The sequence below is a fragment of the Eulemur rufifrons genome, chromosome 15 (assembly GCF_041146395.1).
Source record: "Eulemur rufifrons isolate Redbay chromosome 15, OSU_ERuf_1, whole genome shotgun sequence".
NCBI classification, from domain to species: domain Eukaryota; kingdom Metazoa; phylum Chordata; class Mammalia; order Primates; family Lemuridae; genus Eulemur; species Eulemur rufifrons.
The window spans coordinates 68,281,678-68,295,139 of NC_090997.1; the positions used below are offsets into that span (position 1 = coordinate 68,281,678).

Sequence of the window (13,462 nt, forward strand, 5' to 3'; positions counted from 1 at the left end):
TAGTTCTACTTGCATTGGCTCACACTGTGTTGCATGAAAGAAATTACAATCTCACTCAATGTTATGATCTCAACGTATGATTAGAGAAGAAAAAAAGAAGATATTTAAATTTGGATTTTAATATATAGGTAATCTTTATTTTCAAAAGGAGTGAAGAAATTAGCAAAACACTACCATGTTGTAGTTGCAGTATATATCAAATACTAAACATGTTTGAATCTTAAGTATAGTAAATATTCTTATCCTTTTTTACTATTCCCACTGTACCCCCCGCAAATAAAAAAGAGAAATAGTGTTATTGCCCTGGGATGTGTTTGTGGCAGGCCTTTGAGGAGAAGTAGAACTTGTGATAGAGGGAACTTCATCATAGTGGATGCCATTAGTCCATTAACTGAGGAGGGCTGGATCTTTGCCATTCTGAAGGAGTGGCTAAGGCACCTGAGGAGATTCTACAACCAGTAAACTTACTGAAAGAATGTGTCTGAGCTGAGGACAGGACAGTTCTTATTACTATATTAAATGTTATCTTAGTCCATTTTCTGTTGCTTATAACAGAATACCTGAAACTGGGTAATTTATAAAGAAAAGGAATTTATTTCTTACAGTTATGGAGACTGAGGAGTCCAAGGTCAAGGGGCTGCATCTGGTGAGAGCCTTCCTTCTGGTGGGGACTCTGCAGAGTCCTGAAGTGGCATGGGGCATCACATGACAAGGTGTCTGTTTGTGCTAGCTCAGGTCTTTCTTCCTATTCTTATAGGAACTTATAGGAACTACCAGTCCCATTCCCATGATAACTCATTAATTGATTAACTCATTGATCCATGAATAGATTAATTCATTCATGAGGGCAGAGCCCTCGTGACCCAATCACCTCTTAAAGGCCCTATCTCTCAATACTGCCACACTGGGGAGTAAGTTTCAACATAAGTTTTGGATGGGACAAACATTCAAACCATAGCAAATGCCTTTAGGTTTTCTTATCTTGGAATAATGTTATCTTCCTCTGTAGTGATTTATAGAATAAAACTTGGGGCAATGGGGGAGGTCACCAAATTACCAGCAGATGTTTGGATGACACAAAAAAATTCTTTAGACCTCAAGTTAGTGTTCAACATGGGAGTGAGGCAAGTGTATAAGCCCATAGTACCAAAAAGGAAAATTATTTTCCTATGAAATTCATATGGTGAATTAGAATGGGAAGTAGAGACTAAAATCCCAGACTCATTCATGCTTCCATTTGGTGATAGCAATAATTAGAAATGGATATTTCAAAAAGTCTCCTCAGCTCTAATCCCCTTTTCTAACAGGAAATTCACTTTTAAAAATTAAAATTTGCATTAAGTGGATTTTTTAATTGAAATAATTATTCTTTAAAGATAATCTTTCTATGTGTATAGTAAATAAATGTAATCTCGAATTCTGATCATCTACCTTTGGTGTTTCACAACTTCTACTTATGTATAGAAGAGTGATTTGGTTAGCTGATGGTGAAATGTTGCAGAAAAGAATCAAACTAGAAAGGGAAGTAGGAAGTATTGTGGATGACATAACGAGGGACCCTTAGAATTAATAAACTCCTGCTTATAAATTCATTTGCATTTGGACAACTGAAGAAAAGGAAAAGCCACTGATCATACAGCCACATGAATACTTGCATTTTAAAATTTCCGAATACTTTTAACTTTTTCAAAGAATGGTAATATTTTCATATTTTAGCTTAGTGGAAATGCAGAGCAATGTAGAGCAGGTGTCTTATCTCATTTTAGGGGTATGGAAATGGAAATTCTGAAGGTAAGAGACTTATCTTTCATTTTATAAGTAATTAGTGGCAGAACTTAAATATGAAATTAACCTAAATTGCACATTTAATTCTGCTTTTCTCCTTTGTGACTCCAAATTCATATTATTAAGGACTCCTACATCTCATTTTTCTGTAGATTATTATCCCTGTTATTACTCAGTACTGCCCATAAACTGTCAGCTCCCTAGAGTGCTTCTGTGCTTCCCAGGGCTCTGTAACTGGCTATGTACAGATCCCCTTTCTGCAGCCCCCTCCCCTTCCACTCCTCTGTATCTCTTCTCATGCCTTGTAAGGATTCCATTGTGGGGCCTCTTCTAATTGCTGCAGAGCCCTAGGCCGATTGTTCAGTTCTCGCTGGCTTCAGGTCTTTTCCCTTTACTGACTGTGTTGCTCACTTCTGCCATTTGTAGGCAAGCTCCAGCCTGTTGAAGGTGTGGATTCCAGATCCTCTTTCAGATGCCCAAAAGAGTATAAACCTGCTGGAAGAAAAGTGTTCAGAGAGCCTGTTAGAGATCACAAAGAAGAAAGGGAATGGTTTGAATTTGGAAAGAGAAGAAAAGATTGTCTAGGCCATCTGTTTATTTCTTGAATGGAGTAGTTTATTCAGTTTTTAATTCAGAACGACACTGAATTTTAATGCGTATTTATTACCAGTGGATTTCCTTCTATTTGTTTCAACTCCCTTGGAGTATTCTGTAAACATGATCTTGGTGAGTGTTGTCATGAAATGGTAGTAAACGATTGCTGAAAGAACAGAATCTGCTTCTTCAGTAATATGTAGAAGTTATAAACAATACTGATAATAAGCGTGTTTTGCTTTGACATTTTATATTTGGGGATAGTTATAACCATTATATAAATATAGTCCTGTTATAAAAAATATAACAGAAGACATATATGAAGTTAGCTTTCAATTTTGCATATGTGTCATATCCATTGTAGGTTGTGTCCATCTGCTTTGTCTTAGGATCATAAAGAGTTTGCAACTGAATGTGAGTCTTCATGCCAAACAAACCTTTGTTATTGGTACTATTTATAGACTTACTAGTGCCTGTCTTCTCTCCAGTTAGTGTGGAAAAATAGCAGGATAATCATACTAAGGGTTTAAATTAATATTTGTGCTCTTTTAGTAGAAATTGAATAGATCCACAGTCAGTTTAAAATGCTGTCATTTACATCTTTCCATTTGAAACATTCATTGCATACATAGATGCCATAAAGTTGTAAAGCTGTTTCTTGATTAAATCAGGGCTTTTGCATTTTTCTCATGGGTAAGGAACTTAGATACTAAGCAATAGGCATTTAATGCATGCCGGTTATACCACAAAAAAGTTGAATCATCATTTCATAACTCTTAAAAGGAAATGGCTCACCAAGCTTGTGGGGCTGTAATATTTTTATTGATGAAGTACGCAGGCAATATATCAGCTTTACTGTTGCTGTGAAATGGCTATTGCAAGAAAAGTGAGGATGTTTGTTAGGAATTCCTGAAATAGGAGGTAGCATTGGTTGTATAAATTTTGGTGTCAAATGTAATAATCTGCAGATTACGTTGTGAATCTGGTACAGATTACTCATATAGAGAAGTAACTGACTGGAAATGGGTACTTTTGTTTACAGAGTAGACCTTTAAATTGGAGTATTGAAAGGGTTATTGCATTTCTAAAGTTACTTACATCCAGAAAATTGCCTGAGTGACAAGAGACTCCACACTTACTTTTCTACTTCCTGCGGCTGCTATTTTTGTTGTTTGAATATATCTAAGGACAGACTATAAGCGATGGATTTCTAGAATTCCACAAATTCTGGGGAAAAAAACTTTTCTTGGGCCCTTTGCAGTTTGCTATCATTCCAGGAGGGTTGAATGGGACAATTTTGGAATCACCTGCAGTGTTTACATTTCTCCCAAGGGGGGAAGGGTCCTGGCAGGAAGGAAAAAAGTAGCCTGAAAGAGAATGTTGAACAGCTGTTTTCCATCTTCCCTCAAGAAAAAGAAGGGGAAATTGACTTAAAGCAAGTATCAAGAGGGATTTATGCTAAATACAGGGAAGTTTTTCTGAATGTTTTTATCCTTTAGGATGGATTTCTGAAGGAGACCTTCAAATTCTTCTCTGTTTAGAAAGGTTTAAATGAGGTTGCCTTGAAGGGATGTTAGAATTTTTCTTCTGGGGCTCTAATTTATGACTTCTCATCCGAATTTGAAAATCTTAAGAATTAAAAATGATTTAATTGTATAAATGGAGAAGAAATGATTAGCTTTAATGTTTTAAATAAAAGATGCCTTTACATTTTCTACTTAGCATTTTTATTGGAACAAAATATTTATTGCCTGATTACATATTGATCATATGTAACATTCCTTCAACCTTTCATTTAGGTAAACATTACAAAACTCTTCTACTGTATGCTTTGTCTGTATGTTTTGTACTCTACTGTATGTTTTGTCCCCCAAACAGGTCATTTTTCCTCACATTCCTTTTGTTATTTAAAAAAAAATTTAGGAAATACCTGATTGACAAAGATTATATACACATCAGGGTGTACAACCTGATGATTTGATATACATTGTGTAGTAATTGCCACAATCAAATTAATTGACACATCCATCACCACCTTAATGTATCTTAGATCCTCATCTATATTTTTTTTTTATTCTAGAAAATCATTAAAAAAAAAACAAACAGCCTTGGCAGCAAATTATGGCATTCCGTTTGGACTGTCATTCATATCTTTACCTTTATCTACCCTATTTTCTATGATAGAACCAAACTGGCAGCAGGAGGGAAGGGATCTCAGTGGTCACATGAATGCACGGGGCATTCATCTGCCTTGGGGTCAAATATGGAGGTTGCTCATGTCAGAGAGGATCTGGAAACTTCTCTCATACCAGGCTTCTTGCAGCAGTGTTTATGGTTAAAAGCAATCATGGTATTTTTATAGACTGTGGACTTTGTTTCATTTTGTTAAGGAAGGTAGAATCCCCAGGAGAATTAATCTTGTGGTTTTAGGCCCATGGTTCTGCTTTTACTCAGTATTAAAATCAGGTATATTAAAACTAAGGTGGAAGTATCTTGAAAGCAGTTTCATTTTGATGCAGCGAAAGGTGTTTGGAAAATGCACTGTGAGCTGACACTGGGTCAGTGGGTGTGAGAGTGCCAAGAAATGGAGCTCAGCAAAGTCACTGTCGTGGGCATTTAGAGGTAAGTGTTTCACCTTAGTTTTATAGCCTGTAGTTTTAAAGCAATTTTGAAATGCTTTTCACAATTACCTTTCTCAAAAGAAACTCCGATTTTTGGAAACACTGAAAACCTACAAAATTGTCTTAGGTAAGAGTGTCTTTTTCTGGCCCCTTTAGTTTTCAGGTTGTTTCTTTTCTCTTCCTCCTCTGTTGTTACCTTCAGTCTTCAAAAGTTACAGCCTGTTGGGTCTACTGAGAACTCAGGAGAAATAGGGAGCAAAATAGAAATCCATCTATTGCTTTTATGCAACAGTTCAATTTATTCCTTCTTAAACTACAGTGTGAAAGTTTAAAATCTATTTTTTTCCTGAGGAAATGAGTATTGTTCAGGTTGGATTTATCCTATTATCCATGTGCTATGTTAGAGTCCTAAGATTTTTACCATTAAAATTTTTAGACTTAATGTGACTTACATAGAATTATTCTGTATAAAATTCAAATTAACAAATGGTATTTGAGTGTCTGCTGTGCGAACTTTAAAGGTACAATTTCACCTTGGCCTATTAAATTTCATCTTGCAAATTTCAGATTGTTGGACTATTTCCAGTATCTCTTTCTTGGGGAAGGTATTAATGGCAGTATTTATACTACCAAACTGTCACAAAACGATAAACCTTGTGCCTAAAGAAGTTGAGTTTCGCTAGCAGTGTTAGGGTGATTATTTTACAGATCCTTCTTTGTGTGCTTGCACCTTTTTTTTCTTGTTGGTGAAGCAGCCGACATTCGATTCAGTGGTTGCAAGTTTTAGAAAAGATAAATCTGTTGTTACTTGGGAATGAATGCTTTGATACATAACTTTTTCCAGTGTACTTTTGAACTTGAAAAGTCAGATGAAAGAACATTATACTTTAGCAATAGAAATACTGAAAGGATTTAGTCATTCAGCAAGTATTTGCCAGGTGCTTCTGTGTTTGAGGGGATATCTGGGTGGAGGGAAGGCGAGAGGCATGAAAAATAATTATGACATGGTTTCTGGCCTTGAGGAGATATAAAATCTGGTTGGAGAAGGACAACTGAGTATGAAACTTTATGAGAACAGTTAAATGCTGAAGGGAGATAAATGCATGCAGTAGGATTGCAAGAAGGAGGAGATCCAGAGGGTTACAAGGGCAGAGGATACTCAGCTAGGAGGAGGAAGAATGAATTGGGCCTCAGGAGATTTTATGCCATCAAAGGGAAGGGAGAAAGCATTGCCAGCAGGTCAGCCAGCAGAGCAAAGGCACCAGAGGAGGAACAAGCAGAAAAGGAGAGGCTGCCAGATTGAGGCAAACTTCTTGGAAAAAGCATGGGAATTCACTCATCTCCTTTTATGACATTCTTTTTTTTTCCTTTCCTTCTCATATTCCTTTATTGTTCTCTATACATATTTTTTGAAGGCCCGTATTGCATGTACTCAATGGGGTTTAACACTAAAGGAAAGAAAACAGACCAAGGCCCTGCCTCCCAGCAGCTTATATGTGAGTAGGTGAGATCTGCCTCAAATCCCTTCTGGACCCAGCGAGGACTGAAACAATAAATGTGAGAAAGGGAGATAATGTGTATACTCAAATAATTCAGTATGCATATAATTAATACTAAATGTATAGTAGGGATAATTCAAGCTATAAACGTTCTTATTCACCCCTACTTAAGGCCCAATTCACATACTACTTCCTCAGTGCATCCTTCCTTCTTCACCCCAGCCAGAAGTGTTAACTGTCCTCTGTAAATTTCAATAGTACTTTGTCATTCTGCTACAAAGTTACTTCATTTTTCTTTAGTGTTTTGCATAAATATTTTATTTCTTCCATCATCTCATAAGATGATACAAGCACCTTTGTGGCTGGTACCATCCCTGAATTCTCAAAGAATACTGAGCAATGCATGGGTATGTTTTCAGGGGAGATCTCTGTGGAGTTGCTAGGAAAGGCTTAATTAGAGAATATTGTGTTCTTTGAGTGAGAAAAGTACCGGGTTGGGTATGGAGCAGGTGGAGAGAAGGAATCGCATGGGAGAGAGTAAAATTGGGGATAAAGGACACAGGTGTGAGTTGTACTCAAGCAAGGATGAGCAGGTGAGGATGAAGGGAGAGTTTATGTAGAGAAAAAATGAGTGATGAGATTGAGAAGGCGGGCCAGAGCTGGATTGTGGGACTGTTAGGTGAGAAAGTAGTTCATTTTGCTGAGGGAAATAGAGGCTCTTGAGTAGGGAAATGATGTGGTGATGGTGACTTCTTTAGTTTTGGAGGCACTTTATGATTTGTGAGATAGTTATTTCCTGAGTAGTGTTGGTCAGACTGCCTGGGTTTGTATCTTGGCTCCTTCACTTGCTGTGTGACTGTGGGTAACTTATTTAATTGTTCTATGCCTCAGTTTCCTCTGCTGTGAAAAGGGGATGAGGAATAAATGGTAAGGATTAAATGAGTTAATGTATGTAAAATACTTAGCATAGTTCCTGGCACTTGGTAAGCACTATATATTTGTTGTTTATTGGTGGAGATGTAATAAGAATTACAATGCCTCCTTTAGAAATGAGAAAATTGTAGAGCCTAGAATTCTATATTAGTTTGCTAGGACTGCAGTAACAAAGTACTAAAACTGGGTGGCTTAAACAACAAAAATTTATTGTCTCACAGTGCTAGAAGCCAGAAGTCCAGAATCCGGGTGTCAGTAGGCTGGTTCCTTCTGAGGTTATGAAGCCTTCCTCCAAGCTTCTGGTGGTTGCTGGCAATCTTTGGCATCTTTGGCTTATAAAGCCTTCACCCTGATCTCTGTCATCTTCTTCATATGGCATTCTGTCTGTCTGTCTCCACATTTCCCCCTTTAAAATGACAATAGTCATATTGTAATAGGGCCTGCCCTACTCCGCTGTGATTTCATCCTAACCAATTACATCCGCAATGACCTGTTTCCAAATAAGGTCACATTCAGAGGTATTGGGGGTTAGGATTTCAACATGAATCTTTGTGGGGCAAAATTCAACCCTTAACAGACTCCAAGTCAGATCTTTTGACTCTATAATACTATGCAATGGCCATGGTGTACCGAAAGGGCTGTAGAAAAGAGGAGGATTCTGTAGGTTTATATGATAATTGACTAATGAGCTCTCATTGGTTCTGTCTCCTGTTTGCCTGGACCGACACCATTCCCTTGATAGCCACAGTGATGGGCGTGCCACAGAGGGCACGGCACTCTCTGTGACTTCATTCTGTTTGGGATTAAGGAAAGGATATTAAGATAAATTTAGGAATTTAGGCCAGGCGCGGTGGCTCACGCCTGTAATCCTAGCACTCTGGGATGCCGAGGCAGGAGGATCACTTGAGCTCAGGAGTTCGAGACCATCCTTAGCAAGAGCGAGACCCCCGTCTCTACTAAAAAATAGAAAGAAATTATCTGGACAACTAAAAATATATAGAAAAAATTAGCCAGGCATGGTGGCGCATGCCTGTAGTCCCAGCTACTCGGGAGGCTGAGGCAGAAGGATCGCTTAAGCCCAGGAGTTTGAGGTTGCTGTGAGCTAGGCTGACACCACGGCACTCTAGTCCGGGCAACAGAGTGAGACTCTGTCTCAAAGAAAAAAAAAGATAAATTTAGAGACAATATACTTGGCACTGGATATTGTCATTCTCTCTAAATTTGGATGATATGTCACTGTCCCAGTGTACCGGTGGTAAAGGAAGAACTGAATGCTTTTGGAAAGAGGCAAAACTCTTGAAGTATCAGCGGTGAGGATTTTACTAAGGAGTCAGTTGGAGAGGAATAAGTGGGTAGGTGTACCGCTGTGCAGTAAGATAGAAGTTGATACTTACGGTAGGGATTGAGGTAAATGGACAAATAGGACTGAGCTTTCTTAAGTCACTGAGGAAGTCAGAAATATCCCCAAAGCAATAGAATTTACCTGTGAAGATTACAAAGAGTACATAGAGAATACATAGACGAATGGTGATTTCATACGAGGAAAGTGCCAGGAGAGTCCTAGAGAGTCACTTAGAGAACTAAGGTGTCTCCAGGCATTGAAGAGGCTGGCTCCGTCTTGCATATGGACTGGGAGAATGGGAGATTTGGCCTCCATGGGAGAGCACAATAAGGGACAACGTGACATTGAAAGAGTCAGTTACTTTATAAAATACTTAATTTTCAAGCATCCTAAGTGACGTTCCTCCCCCGCCCCCCGCCACCCTCATTTAACTCAGGAGTGACCTGACAGGTGGTCATCTAGTCTCCATATCCATTTAGGACAAAACATGAGAAGAAGTTTTACAAAGAAGATTAGTACAAGATGGAGTTTCTTCAGCACGGACTAAGAGGAATTCCATCAGGTTTGACCAAAAGAAGCAGCTAGGGAGAATCTGGCTGTGAATAGACATGGGGTGAAATGGGTAGATGTTTATAAAAGTGTGGGTAGAGAAGTATGGGGGGGAAGGTGAAAGCCTTGATTAGGAGATGCAAAGAATGGGGCTAACATTACCAGAGTAGGATGCTAAAGGCAATAAAATATACACAGCTGATTCTCCAAGACAAGGATACAGACTTTGAGGTAAACATTCATGACCTTGTACGTGCACACAGACATAAATGTTAAATATCTGGCCATGTGTCAGGCTCTAAGTTGGAGTATTTTTTTAAAAATTCATAATTATTAAGTACCTTTTATATGCCAGTCATGGCTCTGAGCACCTTGCTCAAATTATCATTAATCTTTCCTACAGTCCTGGGGCATGGGCATTTCCATTGTCATTTTACAGATATGGAACTGAGCTGGAGCATGTTTTTCATCCTGTGGATCCGTGGCCATCAATTCAGAGATTATTCTCTTGTTCCACGTCGTGTGTGTATTTACCAGCCATCTAGTAATGCTTTACTTTTCCTCAATAATTGTTTCCTGACTGGTAACACTTTATAGATAGAGCTAAATACTCACCATAAGAAGTTTTTTTTTTTTTTGGCCACAAAATAATAGGAATGGTGTAGGTGTAGAAGAAATAATAGAGTGTATCCTTATTCTTTTGAATTCTCTAGATACAAGAAAAGTTAGCAATAGAGAAAGATTTTTTTTTACACTGCAAATAGTAACACTAATAAAGCCCCCATACCAAACTGTTAAAAAAATAATCATAATCCTTGGAAATATGTTTAGAAGTGGGCACATGAAGGGAATCACTTTAAATTTCAAAACAGAACAACCTAAGTTAAAGTCTTAGCACAGGAACAATCATCCAGCGGAAGGGGAGACGCAGCTGGTCTGGGCACAGGTAGGTGAGGCAGAGTGGTGAGATATCCAGTCCCATACAAGGTGCTGAATGTTTTGAGGTGGCATTTACAAAAAGACCCTGAGAAGACTCATGAAAACCATCCATGGAATGTCAGGAAATAACAAGGGACATTCAGGGAGTGGACACAGGCATGCTAGGCACATTAATAATGGCATGGATAGACTGGGGATAAAACAAGCCACCTAGCAGACCGGGCTGGACTTAGTGAGAGCCTTGTGCTACAGGGAGGGTAGGCAGGGCCCCGGGTATGACCAAAGCTCAGTCCACTCTATAACAGTCACCCTGGGTGAGCTTGAAGGTTCAATCAGTGTAGTACTTTTCACCTCCACATGGTTTATCTTGGTATACAAAGATTTTTATTGCTTCTTTTTATGTAATTATATTTATGTAGTTGTATAATTATCCCTGAGTATTTAAAGGTTTACATCTTGACATATTAGTTAAATTTATCCATTCAGTATGTATGTTCTGAGTGTTTATTAAGTGCTAGGCCTTCTTTTAGGTGTGGGGATATAGCACAAAGCAAAGTGCCCTCCTGGAGCTTATGTTCTAGAGCACGGGAGCCAGGCACACATAAGAAATAAGTGAATTATATAGTAGATTAGAAGGTCGTAAGTGCCATGAAGAAAAATAAAATCCAGAAGGGAGTTAGGGAATGGTGGTGGTTGGGTGTGGTAAGGATGTAATTTAAATAAGATGGTCTTTGCTAGCCTCAGTGAGAAAATGACATTTGAGCAAATACTTAAAGGGAGTGAGGGAGCAAGGCTTATGGATATCTAGGGGATTCATGGCAGAAGAAACAGGTGTATAGGAACTGAGGAGGGAACATACAGGAATAGCAAGGAGGCCAGTATGGCTGGAGCAGAGAGGGAGAGAGGCACAGGGCATGTTGTAAGACATAAGGCAGAGCAGTAACATGGCCAGACCATGTAGTGCCTTGAGAACGGTTATCAGGACTTTGGTGCTTACTCTGAGTGAGATGGGATGCCACTGCAGCAGAGCAGTGACGTAATCTGAATTGCATTGAACAGGATCACTCTGGCTCCTTTGTTAAGAATGCCCTTAGGGAAGTAAGAGTGAAGACAGGAAGACTAATTTGGAGCCTGCTGCAAACAAGACAAGTGTGGCTGGGACGTTGTGGTGGTGAAAGTGGCTGGATTCTGGATGGATTTGGGGGTAGAGCCAACAGAATTTGCTGATGATTTGGATATGGAGACGGAGATGGGTAGGGAGGAGACGAGGGGGAGTTTGTGCCTGAATTGCTGGCAGGGTTGGTTGCCGGTAACTGAGATGGGGAAGTCTGAGAAGGCAGTGCCTGTGTCTTTGGGTTAATTACATCTGTGTGTCATTGTTTTAAAAACTGAGTCTGCGGTATTCTGAGTTTCATTATGATTCATAGGAGAACATTTGGAAAGTATTCAGGGATTTTGATGCCAAAGAATTCACAGATTTTAATCTGTGAGACAAAAATCACTGTGAGAATCAAAATAAGTACATATAAAAATGTTTAAAAATGTGAAAGGCAGCAAAAAGAGCAAATTTTAGCACTGAGTGAGTATTTGAAGACTGAACAAAAGGGAAAAATGCTTGAATATAGCTAAGTAATGTAAAAGAGCTTCATGCATAGTGACAAAAGCATTAGTCCGTGTATACTCATCCAGTAAATGCAATTTTCATTATAGGTTTAGTACCAGTAAAGTTATAGGTTTAATGCCAGTAAATTACTTTCCCATAAATTTTCTTTAAGCCTTTTGATTAACATCTACATATTTCATTTTTGGATAATTTCTAAAGTTTTCAAAAAATGTTTAAGTCCCATGTATTCTGCTGTGTCCTTTGCTTCAACAGCAATGTTCTTGGGCAGAATCATTTTTCTGGGTATAAGAGAAAAATAGCAAAAGTTGAATAAAAAAAAAAAGATTTGGTGAAAGTATCATATTTTCTTTTCTAATAGGACAGAGTATTATGGCAAGACTCTCATAATTCTCACAGGAATGTATATGATTCAACTAAAAAGAAGAGAAAGGGTACCTGTGTAGGTGGGGGTCCCTGAGACCACCATCAGCCTTGGTGATTCACCAGAAGGACTCACCACATTTGCTATCAGCATGGTTATGGTTTAAACAGCCAAAGGGTACAGATTAAAATCAGCAAAGGGAAAAGGCACATGGGGTGAAGTTCAGGTGTAACCTTCCAGGTGTTCTCTTCTAGTGGAGTTGCACTCCCAGCAACAATGTGTAACAACTTGTGCAAAGTTTTACTAGCCTGGAAGCTCACCTGAGCCTTGGTGTCCTGGACATTTGTTGGAGTTCAGTCGTATAGGCACACAGTACCTGTATGACTGATTTAGCTACTTAGGCTTCAGTCTCCCCAGAGCAAAGACAGGAGTTTATCATAAGTCACATTGTTAACTAAACTGTCTGATCAAATAGGTACCATCTGACCCAAGGCTTCAGGCATATAAAAAAATTTTTGTCGGGCAGAATATTCCAAGGGCTCTCAGAGCTCATCTCCCATGAACTGATCAAGGGCAGTCCTGAAGACAGGCTTCTTTTGACAATGTATAGGGTTTGAGCAAATCAGGCCTGCTGAGTTAACCCTTCCCACATAGCATGGGAGGTCCCTAAACATGGTATTAGTGCCTATTAGAGCCGTTATTATTATTAGAAGATAAGCTTATAGGACCTGATCCTGGAAGAGATGATAGAAGGACATATCCACAATATACATAGTTTCAAGAAGGATTTAGCTAAATTCATTAAGGAGTGAACCAGAGGAGATGACATAAGAGAGGTCAGACATGTTTTGTAATACTTCCTCTGAAAATCTACAATTGATGACATGACTAATCCACAGAAGTTTGTAGCAGAAGGGCTAGAAGAACAAAGAAGCTGCCCTGCATGTATATGTGATATCGACTGGATTCAAGAAAGAGGTCAAAGGGAGGAAAGTTAGCCTGGAGGTGGCTGTTGAATCCTAGAACAAAGTCTCAGTCAGGATTCTACTTTAAAAATGCAAAGTAATGAAATGTTGCTTTTGGCGGGGTGGGTGGGGGGAAGCTTGTCTTTGGTGAGAAAACTGGATGTAGAAGAAAAAGGATAGGAAGAAATGGAAGATGATTTCCAAATAATCAGTTTGAGAAAATATAGTGAAGAAGAATTTAAGAAAGTTT

The 13,462-nt window shown here is 38.8% G+C and overlaps 1 protein-coding gene across 3 annotated transcripts in view; it reads left to right on the forward strand.

Annotated features, from left to right (window-relative positions):
• The window catches only part of DSE (dermatan sulfate epimerase), a 65,401-nt gene that overhangs the window by 2,187 nt on the left and 49,752 nt on the right, over positions 1-13,462 (forward strand). The gene's annotated exons all lie outside the window — the stretch shown is intronic.